The following is a 14102-nucleotide window of genomic DNA, read 5'->3' as shown; positions in this document are numbered from 1 at the left end:
AGTAAAGAATCCGTCTGCAATGTGGGAGACCTGGGTTCGATCCCTGGGCTAGGAAGATCCCCTGGAGGAGGGCATGGCTACCCACTTCAGTATTCTTGCCTGGAGAATCCCCATGGACAGAGGGTCCTGACAGGCTACAGTCCATGGAGTCGAAAAGAGTTGGACACAACTAAGTGACTAAGCAATCAGAAGGTAAAAATTTAAGGATAAAATATTATTTTTAACAGTCTTACCAAATGTGCTTTATTATTATGTTTGAAGCCAAACTTTATCTACCTCTAATCCCTAACCTCATCCTTAGGACTAATATATCGTCCTTTGCATTTCATGTACTGACCCCGGAGAAATCTCATGACACCATGATCCTCATTTAAATCCATGTTTGGCCCATCTGTTTCTTTTTTTAAGGTTCACTTCTCCACTTTGTTCTGTGCCCTGGGAGTTGGATATCTTCATCACCATACCTTACTCTCTAGCTCAAAGTTGGCTCGGCCAGTGGGAGCCTTGGCAGGTATGAGGGGGAAAGGAGGCTGAGTCCTGTGTGTTCATCACCCTTCCTGTCTCTTTGAATGGGTTTATTCTGACTGTCTTATACTTTCTCTAAAATGTCCCTCCCCACACAGCCTCTGTGTTTCCAAATTCCAAAGCCACATTACCCCTTCAGGCTTACGGGTGCTAACAGGGACCACTGATACCAACTCTGCATTGTCCCTTGGGGTTCACTGTCCCCTGCATGCCCCATTGTGGACAAGAGCCTTATGAAAGTTTCCTTGTGGTATTAAGCTGGAATGTGTCATCTGTTTTTATGCTGGAGCCCTGGTGGATAGAATAATTCAATGAGTGCTTATATTACCGGCAGGTAGTGTGGTGTAATGGTTGTCTTCCTGGCGGCATTAGACAGAGCAAGGCTTGAACACATCCCCCATCACTTGTTAACTCAGAGAAGAGATTATCTAACCACTCTAAGACTTAGTTTCCTCTAATGTATTTACTTAATTTATTTGGGCTGTGCTGGGTCTTAGTTGTGGCATGGGGGATCTAGTTCCCTGACCAGGGATTGAACCCAGGCCCCCTGCACTGGAAGAGTGGAGGCTTAGCCACTGAACTACCAGGGAAGTCCCAGTCTTCTCTAATTTAAAGTGAGGATGATATTATCTACTTCACAGAATTGTTATAAGAATATGTATGAATCCTCAAAAATATCAACTATTATATATAATTATATGCAGTAACATTAGAGTAATATACAGTACTATATATTATGCCATAATATATAATAACATATAATAGTATTTTATGTAATAGCATTATATATAATATTTTGGTTTTCCCTCAACTTATACTGCTTCATTTCCTCACAGATAAGGTGTGAACAATTACACATTAGTCATTTTTCATTCCTCTTCACCTTATGCTGTTTATCTTTGTGATTCAAATTACGTGGACTGCTTCCTCCCTCGTGCCCCACGAACTCCAGCTTATCTAAATGGTGGTTTGCTTCCCACAGAGGGTCCTGACTGCTCTGCTAATCTTCCTTCAAGTCTGTGGAATTTTCACATGATTTTTCTTCAGAGGTAAGTGCTAAACATGGGGGTCCCTGGTGAAGTGCAAGTCTTTTGCTTATGTGTTAACCCTAAGCACAGGCTGCTTTTCTGCACAGGAGCCAGGCATCACTGGGTAATCCCATGCTTTACAGGATGGCCGTTTTTTGTTTCTACCCTCTTTAAGCAATATCTCTAAAATGTTCTGAGAGCACTGGCTAAGCCCAGAGAGGTGTTGCAAGGATTAGCTAATTGATTATTTTAAATGCTTTGAAACTGGCAGAGAGTTTAGCAAGAAGGACAGGCTAAATAATGTTTGCAGACTTGATAGGAGTACAAAATGTACCAAACGGCCCTTCCCATTTGATTTGTTATCTAGTAGAACTTGCCTATTGTATAACATGTCCCATTAAAATGAGTTATATATGTTATTGCATTTAAAACCTGACCTGGGGGGATGCTTTAGGATAAAGAGAAGTGTTCGGAAGGATATACAAACCTTTTGTCAAATGGAGTTGCAGTTACTGAAACCACTTGTGTTTTTCTGACTTGAGGGAAGTCCTAGGAAACACAACTCAGTTGCATTTGTTTTCTCAGGGCCTGTCATGTGTCAGGTCTGAATTGGTCACCATGGTTATGAGCCTTGAAGGCCCATAGACTAGAAGAGGAGCCGGTATACACATAGTCAGAACCCTTTGATCGTATGTGATAGGGGCTAAGATAGATGAATATACAAGGTACAGTGACAAAAAAAAATCAAGTGGTATTTAGCTCAACCTGGGGAAAATCAGCAAAGCTGCATCATGGAAGAGAGGCTTGACTTGGTCTTTAAGGGTAAGAGAAGTTTGCCAAGTGATAAAGGGATGAAGGACATTTCAAACACAGGGGACCGCATATGAAAAGCCTCTCCTCCTCTCTCCCTGTTTCATTCAAACATCTTTAAGAGTCCCTGCTTCCTCAGTATCCTGCTTTATCTTATTCTTTGCTCATAGTAGATATTCAGTTAATTCTTATAAATGAATAGAATGGGTGGTAGGATTATAGGCAGTGATTTCAATTTTATTCATTAGGTTTTTCCTTATTTTCTAAATTTTCTAGAACAAATGTGTCTTTATTTTGTAATCAGAATATTCTAGAATATTTGGGGAATTGTTATCAGAGTCCATGGCTGCACTGGACTTGGAGATGAATGGAGTCAAAGAGGTAAATGCGCTTTTGACCAGTTGTTAACCTGGTGGGGCAGAGGCTTGAGATGGTGGGAGGTATCACTGGAAATGAAGCTGGAATGAGAGGTTGGGGCTCAGAACTTTGGACTTTATGTTGTAGACCATGAGAAGCCATGGAGATTTTATTAGGCAGGAAGTCTGTGTTGAGTCTCTGGCAATGCTCTAGAGCACAAACTGGCTGCAGGAGGGACTGGAGAGAAAAGACCTGTTGTGACACTTTTATAATCCAGGTAGAAAAGTATTGAAGGTTCTCATGTTTGGGGAGTTGAGGAAAAGATAATGCATTTCGTTTTAGACATAAGGATACATTTTAGTGTCTGTGTGGTAGTCCGCAGGAAGGCTGGGTAAGTGTTTGGAACTGCCTGAGGCAAGGAATCAGTGCCCAAAACATGACTGACACAGAGACCTTTGACAGCATGGTCACAAAAGCAAGAGAAAAATGAAAGCAAACGGTGTGAAAATCATGAGAGAAAGGAGAGGTGGTTCTGAAATGAGCAAATTATCTAGTCAGGAAGTAGAGTATTTTCCTTTCTCCAGACATTCCTCTTCCCTGCCTTCTGGTTTCTGCTCAAAAGAAACCATTTGAGGTTTCTTCAGAGATGTCTTCGCACACCACCTAAATAAAACAGCACCCTTCATTACTCCCAGCCACCTTCCGTGAGCACTGTTTCAGAATGCAGCCTTTATTATTGTTCAAGTATAATGAGGATCGGGAAGTGAGTGCCACTGAAAAGGTGATTTGTTACCCATAGTTTCCTGAGCAGGGGCAGGGCATGCCATGCCTTGCCCGCATAGTGAAACATTGGGGCCAGTCAGGACTTGGAGGGAAAGTCTTTTCTTTTTTTTAAATTTTATATTGGGGTTTAGCTGATTAACAATGTTGTGATAGTTTCAGGTGAACAGCAAAAGGATTCAGCCATACACATATATGTATCCATTCTCCCCCAAATTCCCATCCCATCCAGGCTGCCACATAACATTGAACAGAGTTCCAGGTGCTATATAGTTGGTCCTTGTTGGTTTTCCATTTTAAATATGTTAGGCAAAAGTCTTTATAGTGGTTTCCAGGCAATGGTATAGGTGAGGCAGGATAAGCAGGCTTAGGATTGGCTAGTTTTCTTTGTTTTTTTTTTTTTTTTTTGATTTTGGCTCTGATAGGTCTTCGTTGCTGTGTGTGGGCTTTCTCTAATTGTCTCGTGTGGGCTTAGTTGTCCCGAGGCATGTGGGATCACAGTTCCCAACCAGGGATCAAACCTGCACCCTCCGGATTGAGAGCTCGGAGCCTTAGCCACGGGACCACCCGGGAAGTCCCCTGGGATTGGAGAGTGTGAGTAGTTCCTGTGGACTCTTGGGAAGAAGGGCTGTGTCTTATGGTCTGGTACCTGCCCCTAGGTGGTTAGGGCAGGAGCTAGTGACCTGAGTGAAGTGGTTGGGATGGGCTTCAATTGGTTGGTTCGCATAGGAAAGACTTGCTGGAGAGGTGAGTTGTTTACTATCTCTAGGAGTTACCCTCAAAGAAGAACAGCCCTGGGAGGGTAGTGAAAGCCTCAGAATAAAAAGCCATGTTCAGTAGGAGCACCACTTGACGTTATGTTCATGTGTTTGCAGGGGAGTTCCAGGCCTGGGAGTAGGGTGTGGTGCACAAGGCTTTTACCTCAGGCACAAAGTGTATGGGGGTGGGTGCCAAAAAATTCATTAATCAAGTTGAATAATATGTTAATGTGAAGAAAGTAAAAATGGACACAAAAATATACCTGATGAATAAAAGTACCAAGGTTGTAAATAAAGACAAGATTAGTCGGTGCTGAGTCATGCTGGAGCCTGAAACAAAAGAAAAAGGAATCAGTAATATGGATCCTCTCAGTTTGATTTTTTAAGCTGTTGCATTAAAATGATCAAGCCTTTAAAAGGAAGGTAATTCTGACGCATGTTACAACATGGATGAACCTTGAGGTGAAGTCACAAAAAGACATACTGTATGATTCACTTGCATAAAACACTTACAGCAGTCAAAATCATAGAGACATGAAGTAGAATGGTGGCCACCAGAGGCTGGGGGTGAGAGGATTGGGGAGTTAGTGTTTCATGGGTATAGAGCTTCAGTTTGGAAAGATGAGAAGAGTTTCATACATGGGCGCTGGTGATGGTTGTATAATATTATGAATGTATTTGATGCCACTAAACCATGCACTTAAACATGGTTAATTTCAGTTCAGTTCAGTCACTCAGTCGTGTCCGACTCTGCAACCCCATGAACTGCAGCACGCCAGGTCTCCCTGTCCAGCACCAACTCCCGGAGTCCACCCAAACCATGTCCATTGTGTCAGTGATGCCATCCAGCCATCTTATCCTCAGTCGTCCCCTTTTCCTCCTGTCCTCAATCTTTCCCAGCATGAGGGTCTTTTCAAATGAGTCAGCTCTCCGCATCAGGTGGCCAAAGTATTGGAGTTTCAGCTTCACCATCAGTCCCTCCAATGAACACCCAGGACTGCTCTCCTTTAGGATGGACTGGTTGGATCTCCTTGCAGTCCTAGGGACTCTCAAGAGTCTTCTCCAGCACCACAGTTCAAAAACATCAATTCTCCGGCGTCCAACTCTCACATCCGTACATGACTACTGGAAAAACCATAGCCTTGACTAGACAGACCTTTGTTGGCAAAGTAATGTCTCTGCTTTTGAATATGCTATCTAGGTTGGTCATAACTTTCCTTCCAAGGAGTAAGAGTCTTTTAATTTCATGGCTGCAATCACCATCCGCAGTGATTTTGGAGCCCAGAAAAATAAAGTTAGCCACTGTTTCCACTGTTCCCCCATCTATTTGCCATGAAATGATGGGACCGGATGCCATGATCTTAGTTTTTTGAATGTTGAGCTTTAAGCCAACTTTTTCAGTCTTCTCTTTCACTTTCATCAAGAGGCTCTTTAGTTCTTCTTCATTTTCTGTCATAAGGGTGGTGTCATCTGCATATCTGAGGTTATTGATATTTCTCCTGGCAATCTTGATTCCAGCTTCTGCTTCCTCCAGCCCAGTGTTTCTCATGATGTACTCTGCATAGAAGTTAAATAAGCAGGGTGACAATATACAGCCTTGATGTACTCCTTTTCCTATTTGGAACCAGTCTGTTGTTCCATGTCCATTTCTAACTGTTGCTTCCTGGCCTGTATACAGGTTTCTCAAGAGGCAGATCAGGTGGTCTGGTATTCCCATCTCTTTCAGAATTTTCCACAGTTTATTGTGATCCACACAGTCAAAGGCTTTGGCATAGTCAATAAAGCAGAAATAGATGTTTTTCTGGAACTCTCTTGCTTTTTCCATGATCCAGCAGATGTTGGCAATTTGATCTCTGGTTTTCTGCCTCTTCTAAAACCAGCTTGAACATCTGGAAGTTCATGGTTCACGTATTGCTGAAGCCTGGCTTGGAGAATTTTGAGCATTACTTTACTAGCATGTGAGATGAGTGCAATTGTGTGGTAGTTTGAGCATTCTTTGGTATTGCCTTTCTTTGGGATTGGGATGAAAACTGACCTTTTCCAGTCCTGTGGCCACTGCTGAATTTTCCAAATTTGCTGACATATTGAGTGCAGCACTTTCACAGCATCATCTTTTAGGGTTTAAAATAGTTCAACTGGAATTCCATCACCTCCACTAGCTTTGTTTGTAGTGATGCTTCCTAAGGCCCACCTGACTTCACATTCCAGGATGTCCGGCTCTAGGTGAGTGTGAGTGATCACATCTTCGTGATTATTTGGATTGTGAAGATCTTTTTTGTACAGTTCTTCTGTGTATTCTTGCCACCTCTTCTTAATATTTTCTGCTTCTGTTAGGTCCTTACCATTTCTATCCTTTATTGAGCCCATCCTTGCATGAAATGTTCCCTTGGTATCTCTAATTTTCTTGAAGAGATCTCCAGTCTGTCCCATTCTATTGTTTTCCTCTATTTCTTTGCACTGATCGCTGAGGAAGGCTTTCTTCTCTCTCCTTGCTATTCTTTGGAACTCTGCATTCAAATGGATATATCTTTCCTTTTCTCCTTTGCTTTTTGCTTCTCTTCTTTTCACAGCTATTTGTAAGGCCTTCTCAGACAGCCATTTTGCTTTTTTGCCTTTCTTTTTAAAATTTTTTTTATGAATATATTTTATTTTATTTTTTAACTTTACAATATTGTATTGGTTTTGCCATACATCAAAATGAATCCGCCACAGGTATACACGTGTTCCCCATCCTAAACCCTCCTCCCTCCTCCCTCCCCATACCATCCCTCTGGGTTGTCCCAGTGCACCAACCCCAAGCTTCCAGCATCGGGCATCGAACCTGGACTGGCGACTCGTTTCATATATGATTTATACGTGTTTCAATGCCATTCTCCCAAATCATCCCACCCTCTCCCTCTCCCACAGAGTCCAAAAGACTGTTCTATACATCAATGTCTCCTCTGCTGTCTCGCATACAAGGTTATCATCACATCTTTCTAAATTCCATATATATTCGTTAGTATACTGTATTGGTGTTTTTCTTTCTGGCTTACTTCACTCTGTATAATAGGCTTCAGTTTCATCCACCTCATTAGAACTGATTCAAATGTATTCTTTTTAATGGCTGAGTAATACTCCATTGTGTATATGTACCACAGCTTTCTTATCCATTCATCTGCTGATGGACATCTAGGTTGCTTCCATGTCCTGGCTATTATAAACAGTGCTGCGATGAACATTGGGGTACACGTGTCTCTTTCCCTTCTGGTTTCCTCGGTGTGTATGCCCAGCAATGGGATTGCTGGGTCATAAGGTAGTTCTATTTCCAGTTTTTTAAGGAATTCCACACTGTTCTCCATAGTGGCTGTACTAGTTTGCATTCCCACCAACAGTGTAAGAGGGTTCCCTTTTCTCCACACCCTCTCCAGCATTTATTGCTTGTAGACTTTTGGATCGCAGCCATTCTGACTGGTGTGAAATGGTACCTCATAGTGGTTTTGATTTGCATTTCTCTGATAATGAGTGATGTTGAGCATCTTTTCATGTGTTTGTTAGCTATCTGTATGTCTTCTTTGGAGAAATGTCTATTTGGTTCTTTGGCCCATTTTTTGATTGGGTCATTTATTTTTCTGGAATTGAGCTGCAGGAGCTGCTTGTATATTTTTGAGATTAGTTGTTTGTCAGTTGCTTCATTTGCTATTATTTTCTCCCATTCTGAAGGCTGTCTTGTCACCTTGCTAATAGTTTCCTTTGTTGTGCAGAAGCTTTTAAGTTTAATTAGGTCCCATTTGTTTATTTTTGTTTTTATTTCCAATATTCTGGGAGGTGGGTCATAGAGGATCCTGCTGTGATATATGTCGGAGAGTGTTTTGCCTACGTTCTCCTCTAGGAGTTTTATAGTTTCTGGTCGTACGTTGAGATCTTTAATCCATTTTGAGTTTATTTTTGTGTATGGTGTTAGAAAGTGTTCTAGTTTCATTATTTTACAGGTGGTTGACCAGTTTTCCCGGCACCACTTGTTAAAGAGATTGTCTTTAATCCATTGTATATTCTTGCCTCCTTTGTCAAAGGTAAGGTGTTCATATGTGCGTGGATTTATCTCTGGGCTTTCTATTTTGTTCCACTGATCTATATTTCTGTCTTTGTACCAGTACCATACTGTCTTGATAACTGTGGCTTTGTAGTAGAGCCTGAAGTCAGGTAGGTTGATTCCTCCAGTTCCATTTTTCTTTCTCAAGATCGCTTTGGCTATTCGAGGTTTTTTGTATTTCCATACAAATTGTGAAATTATTTGTTCTAGCTCTGTGAAGAATACCGTTGGTAGCTTGATAGGGATTACATTGAATCTATAGATTGCTTTGGGTAGTATACTCATTTTCACTATACTGATTCTTCCAATCCATGAACATGGTATATTTATCTATCTATTAGTGTAATCTTTGATTTCTTTCACCAGTGTTTTATAGTTTTCTATATATAGGTCTTATAGCACAGGCGGCTGCGATGGGCGCGCCATAGCCCAAGCGAGAGGAGCCACCCCACGTCTGAGGTCAGGGGCAGAAGCCGGAAGGACCCCATGCCCTAAGGGCGGCGGCCAAGAGGAATTACCCCACGTCTGAGGTCAGGGGCAGTGGCGGAGAGTACCAGACTGCGATGGCACAGGAACGGCCGAGAGGAGCTACCCCACATCCAAAGTCAGGGGGGGCGGCTGAGAGGAGATACCCAGTCCGAGGTCAGGGGCGGCAGCCAGGAGGAGCTACCCCATGCCCCCACGCCCAAGGCCAGGGGCGGTGGCTTGGAGGAGCAACCCATGCCCGAGGCCAGGGGCCGCAACGAGAGGAGTTACCCCGCGTCCGAGGTCAGGGGCGGTGGCTGGGAGGAGATACCCCATGCCCCAAGCCCGAGGCCAGGGGTGACGGGCGGGAGGAGCTACCCCACGCCACTAAGCCCGAGGCCAAGGGTGGCGGTGGGGAGGAGCAACTGCACGACCAAGGCCAGGGGCGGTGGCCAGGAGGACCAACCGCATGTCCAAGGAGCCGTGGCTGTGAGGGCGCAGGAGGGCCTAGAGGAGCTATCCCACATTGAAGGTCAGGAAGGGCAGCAGTGAGGAGATACCCCTTGTCCAAGGTAAGGAGCAATGGCTGCGCTTTGCTGGAGCAGCTGTGAAGAGATACCCCACGTCCAAGGTAAGAGAAACCCAAGTAAGATGGTAAGTGTTGCAAGAGGGCATCAGAGGGCAGACACACTGAAATCATACTCACAGAAAACTAGTCAATCTAATCACACTAGGACCACAGCCTTGTCTAACTCAATGAAACTAAGCCATGCCCGTGGGGCAACCCAGGATGGGCGGGTCATGGTGGAGAGATTTGACAGAATGTTGTCCACTGGAGAAGGGAATGGCAAACCACTTCAGTATTCTTGCCTTGAGAACCCCATGAACAGTATGAAAAGGCAAAATGATAGGATACTGAAAGAGAAAGTCCTCAGGTCAGTAGGTGCCCAATATGCTATTGGAGATCAGTGGAGAAATAACTCCAGAAAGAATGAAGGGATGGAGCCAAAGCAAAGAATACCCAGCTGTGGATGTGACTGGTGATAGAAGCAAGGTCCGATGCTGTAAAGAGCAATATTGCATAGGAACCTGGAATGTCAGGTCCATGAATCAAGGCAAATTGGAAGTGGTCAAACAAGAGATGGCAAGAGTGAATGTTGACATTCTAGGAATCAGCGAACTGAAATGGACTGGAATGGGTGAATTTAACTCAGGTGACCATTATATCTACTACTGCGGGCAGGAATCCCTCAGAAGAAATGGAGTAGCCATCATGGTCAACAAAAGAGTCTGAAATGCAGTACTTGGATGCAATCTCAAAAACGACAGAATGATCTCTGTTCATTTCCAAGGCAAACCATTCAATATCACAGTAATCCAAGTCTATGCCCCAACCAGTAATGCTGAAGAAGCTGAAGTTGAACAGTTCTATGAAGACCTACAAGACCTTTTAGAACTAACACCCAACAAAGATGTCCTTTTCATTATAGGGGACTGGAATGCAAAAGTAGGAAGTCAAGAAACACCTGGAGTAACAGGCAAATTTGGCCTTGGAATACGGAATGAAGCAGGGCAAAGACTAATAGAGTTTTGCCAAGAAAATGCACTGGTCATAACAAACACCCTCTTCCAATAACACAAGAGAAGACTCTATACATGGACATCACCAGATGGTCAACACTGAAATCAGATTGATTCTATTCTTTGCAGCCAAAGATGGAGAAGCTCTACACAGTCAGCAAAAACAAGACCAGGAGCTGACTGTGGCTCAGACCATGAACTCCTTATTGCCAAATTCAGACTTAAATTGAAGAAAGTAGGGAAAACCACTAGACCATTCAGGTATGACCTAAATCAAATCCCTTATGATTATACAGTGGAAGTGAGAAATAGATTTAAGGACCTAGATCTGATAGATAGAGTGCCTGATGAACTATGGAATGAGGTTCGTGACATTGTACAGGAGACAGGGATCAAGACCATCCCCATGGAAAAGAAATGCGAAAAAGCAAAATGGCTGTCTGGGGAGGCGTTACAAATAGCTGTGAAAAGAAGAGAAGTGAAAAGCAAAGGAGAAAAGGAAAGATATAAGCATCTGAATGCAGAGTTCCAAAGAATAGCAAGAAGAGATAAGAAAGCCTTCTTCAGCAATCAATGCAAAGAAATAGAGGAAAACAACAGAATGGGAAAGACTAGGGATCTCTTCAAGAAAATCAGAGATACCAAAGGAACATTTCATGCAAAGATGAGCTTGATAAAGGACAGAAATGGTATGGACCTAACAGAAGCAGAAGATATTAAGAAGAGATAGCAAGAATACACAGAAGAACTGTACAAAAAAGATCTTCACGACCCAGATAATCACGATGGTGTGATCACTCACCTAGAGCCAGACATCCTGGAATGTGAAGTCAAGTGGGCCTTAGAAAGCATCACTACGAACAAAGCTAGTGGAGGTGATGGAATTCCAGTTGAGCTATTCCAAATCCTGAAAGATGATGCTGTGAAAGTGCTGCATTCAATATGCCAGCAAATTTGGAAAACTCAGCAGTGGCCACAGGACTGGAAAAGGTCAGTTTTCATCCCAATCCCAAAGAAAGGCAATGCCAAAGAATGCTCAAACTACCGCACAATTGCACTCATCTCACATGCTAGTAAAGTAATGCTCAAAATTCTCCAAGCCAGGCTTCAGCAATATGTGAACCGTGAACTTCCTGATGTTCAAGCTGGTTTTAGAAGAGGCAGAGGAACCAGAGATCAAATTGCCAACATCTGCTGGATCATGGAAAAAGCAAGAGAGTTCCAGAAAAACATCTATTTCTGCTTTATTGACTATGCCAAAGCCTTTGACTGTGTGGATCACAATAAACTGTGGAAAATTCTGAAAGAGATGGGAATACCAGACCACCTGATCTGCCCCTTGAGAAATTTGTATGCAGGTCAGGAAGCAACAGTTAAAAATGGACATGGAACAACAGACTGGTTCCAAGTAGGAAAAGGAGTTCGTCAAGGCTGTATATTGTCACCCTGCTTATTTAACTTCTATGCAGAGTACATCATGATAAATGCTGGACTGGAAGAAGCACAAACTGGAATCAAGATTGCCAGGAGAAATATCAATAACCTCAGATATGCAGATGACACCAGAAAGTGAATGGGAACTTCTGGCAGAAAGTGAAGAGGAACTCAAAAGCTTCTTGATGAAAGTGAAAATGGAGAGTGAAAAATTTGGCTCAAAGCTCAACATTCAGAAAACGAAGATCATAGCATCTGGTCCCATCACTTCATGGGAAATAGATGGGGAAACAGTGGAAACAGTGTCAGACTTTATTTTTCTGGGCTCCAAAATCACTACAGATGGTGATTACAGCCATGAAATTAAAAGACTCTTACTCCTTGGAAGGTAAGTTATGACCAACCTAGATAGCATATTCAAAAGCAGAGACATTACTTTGCCAACAAAGTTTCGTCTAGTCAAGGATATGGTTTTTCCTGTGGTCATGTATGGATGTGAGAGTTGGACTGTGAAGAGGACTGAGCGCCGAAGAATTGATGCTTTTGAACTGTGGTGTTGGAGAAGACTCTTGAGAGTCCCTTGGACTGCAAGGAGATCCAACCAGTCCATTCTGAAGATCAGCCCTGGGTATTCTTTGGAAGGAATGATGCTAAAGCTGAAACTCCAGTACTTTGGCCACCTCATGCAAAGGGTTAACTCATTGAAAAAGACTCTGATGCTGGGAGGGATTGGGGGCAGGAGGAGAAGGGGACGACAGAGGATGAGATGGCTAGATGGCATCACTGACTCGATGGACGTGTCTGAGTGAACTCCGGGAGTTGGTGATGGACAGGGAGGCCTGGTGTGCTGCAATTCACGGGGTCGCAAAGAGTCGGACACGACTGAGCAACTGATCTGATCTGATATAAAGGTCTTTAGTTTCTTTAGGTCGGAGAAGGCAATGACACCCCACTCCAGTACTCTTGCCTGGAGAATTTCATGGACAGAGGAGCCTGGTAGGCTGTAGTCCATGGGGTCGCAAAGATTCGGACACGACCGAGCGACTTCACTTTCACTTTTCACTTTCAGGCGTTGGAGAAGGAAATGTCAACCCACTCCATTGTTTTTGCCTGGAGAATCCCAGGGATGGGGGAGCCTGGTGGGCTGCCGTCTATGGGGTAGCACATAGTCAGACACGACTGAAGTGACTTAGCAGCAGCAGCAGCAGTTTCTTTAGGTAGATATATTCCTAAGTATTTTATTCTTTTCATTGTAATGGTGAATGGAATTGTTTCCTTAATTTCTCTTTCTATTTCCTCATTATTAGTGTATAGGAATGCAAGGGATTTCTGTGTGTTGATTTTATATCCTGCAACTTTACTATATTCATTGATTAGTTCTAGTAATTTTCTGGTGGAGTCTTTAGGATTTTCTATGTAGAGGATCATGTCATCTGCAAACAGTGAGAGTTTTACTTCTTCTTTTCCAATTTGGATTCCTTTTATTTCTTTTTCTGCTCTGATTGCTGTGGCCAAAACTTCCAAAACTATATTGAATAGTAATGGTGGAAGTGGGCACCCTTGTCTTGTTCCTGACTTTAGAGGAAATGCTTTCAATTTTTCACCATTGAGGATAATGTTTGCTGTGGGTTTGTTCTTGGAGATGGTCTTGATCCCTGTCTCCTGTACAATATCACGAACCTCTGTCCGTAGTTCATCAGGTTCTCTGTCTATCAGATCTAGTCCCTTAAATCTATTTCTCACTTCCATTGTATAGTCATAAGGGATTTGATTTAGGTCATACCTTAATGGTCTAGTTCAAAAATGGTTAAGATGGTAGATTTTATGTTGCTGCTGCTAAGTCACTTCAGTCGTGTCCGACTCTGTGTGACCGCATAGACAACAGCCCACCAGGTTTCCCCGTCCCTGGGATTCTCCAGGCAAGAACACTGGAGCGGGTTGCCATTTCCTTCTCCAATGCATGAAAGTGAAAAGTGAAAGCGAATTCGCTCAGTTGTGTCTGACTCTTTGCGATCCCACGGACTTCGGCCTACCAGGCTTCTCCGCCGATGGGATTTTCCAGACAAGAGTACTGGAGTGGGTTGACGTTGCCTTCTCCAAGATTTTATGTTACTATATATATATTTTGGAGTGTGACAAAAATAAACCATTATTTGCTTAAGCCATTGAATTCTGTGATTTGCAGCCAAACATATCTTCACTTATACAGTTCTTCTTATCGTTAAACAAAATGGTCCCAAACCAATGATAAATGGAAAAATTACACTTAATCTGAAGAAGAACAGCCAAACC

The 14102-nt window shown here is 43.0% G+C and overlaps 1 long non-coding RNA gene across 1 annotated transcript in view; it reads left to right on the top strand.

Moving 5' to 3' along the window:
- Positions 1-342: 342 nt before the first annotated feature.
- The window catches only part of LOC112447111 (uncharacterized), a 40313-nt gene continuing 26553 nt past the window's right edge, over positions 343-14102 (top strand). The window contains exons 1-2 of the long non-coding RNA XR_003035204.2: positions 343-511; positions 1508-1574. This is a non-coding gene — a long non-coding RNA (uncharacterized lncRNA). The remainder of the gene's footprint in view (positions 512-1507; positions 1575-14102) is intronic.

The sequence above is a fragment of the Bos taurus genome, chromosome 6 (genome assembly GCF_002263795.3).
Source record: "Bos taurus isolate L1 Dominette 01449 registration number 42190680 breed Hereford chromosome 6, ARS-UCD2.0, whole genome shotgun sequence".
NCBI classification, from domain to species: domain Eukaryota; kingdom Metazoa; phylum Chordata; class Mammalia; order Artiodactyla; family Bovidae; genus Bos; species Bos taurus.
Note: the sequence above shows the minus strand (reverse complement) of the source record. Positions and strands in the feature narration are given on the sequence as shown.